Raw genomic sequence first — 4,053 nt, 5'->3', positions numbered from 1 at the left:
TCTCGTTTGTCATCAATGAGGATTGCTCGATGGCAGAATTCTATGCAGGTAATGATTGGTTCGGCATGTTCCACATTCCCCTCTCGCCAGAAGCGTTCGAGGAAATTTAATCAATGCTTACTTTTAAACCGGAAGGCCTAAATCTCTCGGATGCAGTGGATTCTTGGACCTATGTCTGGGGGCAAACGTATTCCCCCCCCCCAAAAAAAAATATGTGCACTGTCATAAAGACATTGTGGCGTCGCCTCCGTTTGCATGGATTTGGAAGTCAAAACTTCACATGAAACTTAAGATCTTTATGTGGTTCTTGTTGGCTGACAGATTGAATACTAGAAATATGCTTAGGAGGCGACACTTTAACATCAATGGTGGGTTCAACTGCGTCCTTTGTAGCTATGGGGTGAAAGAAACTATTGAGCATCTAATCTTTACTTGCCCCTTCAGCTCTTCTTGCTGGTTGAAAGTGGGGATCATTTGCAACATGAACCATTCCAGAATTGAAGCCATCCAAGCTGCCAAAAGGTCTTTTAATAGGGAACTTTTCTTTGAATTTGTGGGGATTGTGGCTTGGAATATCTGGAAGGAAAGGAACAACTTTATATTCAGTCATATACCACCATCTTTTGCAGCTTGGAGAGAGAGAACCAAGGCAGATCTTCTTTGGCTCAAATATAGAGTGGACAAAGCTCATTGGGACTACATAATTTTATTTGCCCTATCTTTGTAATTGATCCCCCTCCTTTGATCTTTTCAGTCACCCACTCTTTGTATTAGCTTCTCATAGTTGACACCTTGTCCTTTCCTTCTTGAGGGCTTTCCCTCAAGAGCATGTACATACTATGTAACCTTGTTTTGATTTAATGCATCACAGTAGGAGCCTCTCCTGCTGTTTTCAAGGTAAAAAAACAATAAACTAAAATTGCCATGATACATGAACCTAAAATTGCCATGGTTCATACAAAAAATAATTTTTATGGTCAAAGTACTGGAATTGCCATCATCAAAATACTAAAATTGCCATGCTCTACAAACTAAAGTCGCCACATGACAACTTTAGTTTAAGCACTATGGCAACTACAGTGTAAACATCATGACAACTTTTGGGCCAAATTTTTTTCGTCGAAACATATCAAGATGGGGTCTAGTTTTGAAGATCTCGTCGAGACGGATTTAATGGTGAAAACAGATTTTTTTAATTAGATTTTTTTATTAGGAGATAAAACATTTTTAAGCTGAAAACCAAAAAGATTCCTGCTGATATCATCTGTTCTGACGTGGCAAAATGAGTGGTAATGAAGACGTGTGGGCGATGTGCAAGACGCCACACGTGTGGGCGTTAGTTTTTTCCTTTATTTTTGGGTATTTTTTGACAAGCAATTGCTGCGAAAGCCCATCAAAGTTAAAAATCTTCCACCACCATTTACACAACAAGGCTTTATTCATCATAATCAAGTTTTGAATACCTAAGCCCACATATCTTTAGGCCTACACACCTCAGACCATTTTACCAGGTGGTACTTTTCTTATCTTCCTCTTCTTGCCACAACAATCTTGCCCTAAAGAAATCCATTCTCCTGTTGACCCCAATAGGGAGCCCATAGAAGGCATAAAATAAGGAATGCTAGTCAAAGAGTGATAAGAGTTATCCTACCAACACTGGCAAGCAACCTGCCTTTCCAATTGCTACATTTTTTTCATTTTGTCTCCGGGAGGTTTCTAACTCTTGATTCTAATCCTCTTATCATATATAGCTGGTCCAAGTTATCTCATAGGGATAGAGCCCACTGGACAATAAAAGATTGTACAGATTTTTCTGCTTTATTAGCAGCAGCTCCAAACAAAAATAATTCACTTTTATGAAAGTTATTTTTAATCCAGGCATTTGCTCGAAAAACACAACACAAGTTTTAAATTATGTGCACTATCATAATCATCCTACAATAAAAATTTGTATCACCTGCATATTACAACATGTTAGTCCCATTGTCCACATTTTTCTCTAAAACTCCTTTAGTTAAACCATTTATTCTAGCATTATCCAAAATCATGGCTAAAGCATTAGCAGCCAAATCAAAAAATGAGGGAGGACAAGGAATCTCCCTGTCTCAACCCTTTATGTGTAGGAAAAAGGTCCCAAGTTCTCATTGGCTTTTATACACACATTACCACCCTTTATAGTATCGACCAATTTATCAGGAAACCCTTTTATTTTGAGCATTTGCAAAACAAAGGGCCACTTGACCTTATCACATGTTTTTCCCTTCAAAATCCACTTTAAACATCATAGCATCTATAAAAGCATTTTGTATTGGATAAATGACCTCTCCAGCAGCCTCATTGAACCTATTCATGAGAACTTTGATAGAAGAAATAAAGCTCACATTTAGCAAGAAAATGGGCCCGAACTTCTGAATCTGATTTGCATCCTTAGTTGTAGGAACCAAAGTAATAATCCCATAGTTAAGCCTAGCTATATCTAAATGTACCATTATGAAAATCATCAAACAGAGCTTTAGTAGCCATTTTCACCAGATCCCAAAAGTGTTGATAAAACTCCGAGGGCCTGATGATTTTTTACGAGCCATAACAAAATTTACAGTGGTGTATTACTTAACAAAGTTTTTTTTTTGCATAAGAGGAAATTTTAAAACTTTTTAGCGTACACTAGCAAAAGGGCCCGTGCGTTGCAACGGGAGAAAAAAATTCATAATTTCCAATGGTCACGATCACATTTTGTTGCATCACCGAGATACAATATCTCTCTCAATTTCTTGAAATAATGAACATTTTGAAATTATGAACAATTTGTTAAACTGATGCACATATTTGAAATCGCAAACAACATACTATTACAAATTTCTGAACATTTTCTACAATCAAGAACATTTTTTCAATTTATGAATATTTTTTAGTATTTACAAACATTTTTTAAAAATTGTGAACATTTTTAAGCAATTTTCCTGAACTGACAAACATTCTATAATCGATGAACTTTTTTAGAAATTGGGTGGAATAGTTATTGAATTTGACGAACTTTTTTGGAAATGCCCGTGCGTTGCAACGGAAAAAAACTATCAAGTTATACATGTGTGGTAGATATAAAAAAGTATGAATCAAATTCACAAAGTATATACAAATGATGTCATGATGAGATAAGACACTTTTAAAATGTAATTTCAAAAACGAACAATATGATGCTCATCAAGACTTGATTTTTTAAGGCGCCACAACAAAATATTTTGTGGCTGAGCAAACTGCATTGACGGACCCTGCCTGAGCTATACTGATAAATAAAGTGTCTCGCCTGGACTTAGCGTAGCGGTGTTTACCATAACCACTATTGTGATATGAGAATAAGCATAACTGTGTATGGAAGCAAAATAGACATTTAGTCATTTTAATATAGCTTACAAAAACAAACCCTTAGAAAGTTATGTCAATTTTGTTGGGTTCAGCGTTGTACAAAACACGGAAACCCTTTTTTACCCAACGCGAAGGACTAAATAAAATCATAAAACGAGCTATATAGATCTCCTAATAAAACCTTTATGGAAGCTACAATTAGTTTTGTTCATTATTTACGGATGTGTTTTAATTTTTGTGAACATTTTCTAAAAGCTGATGGACATGATTTTTCAATTCTTGAATATGCTTTGAATATTGGCTCATTTAAAAAAATCATGAACATTTTTTATTTCATGAAATCATTTGAAATCGTGATTTGTTTATAATATGTGAGCAATTTTTTTAGTCATGCACATTTTATGATTTTTCGAATATTTTTTAAATTCACAAACAGTTTACCATTTTCCTACTTTTTTTCAAAACTCGCAACTGTTAGATATTTTGGAAATCCGAAATTAATTTTGAGATAAAAAACCAAAACAGAAATAAAAAGGTAAAAAGAAATAAAAAATAGGGGGCGCCACGAATCCGAAATTAATTTTTAGAGAAAAAAACAAAATATACTTCATGAAAATTCATTTGAAATCGTGATTTGTTTATAATATGTGAGCAATTTTTTAAGTCATGAACGTTTTGTGATTTTTCGAA

Source organism: Triticum dicoccoides, chromosome 7A, assembly GCF_002162155.2.
Source record: "Triticum dicoccoides isolate Atlit2015 ecotype Zavitan chromosome 7A, WEW_v2.0, whole genome shotgun sequence".
In the NCBI taxonomy this organism is placed as follows: domain Eukaryota; kingdom Viridiplantae; phylum Streptophyta; class Magnoliopsida; order Poales; family Poaceae; genus Triticum; species Triticum dicoccoides.
This window is presented reverse-complemented; position numbering follows the sequence as displayed.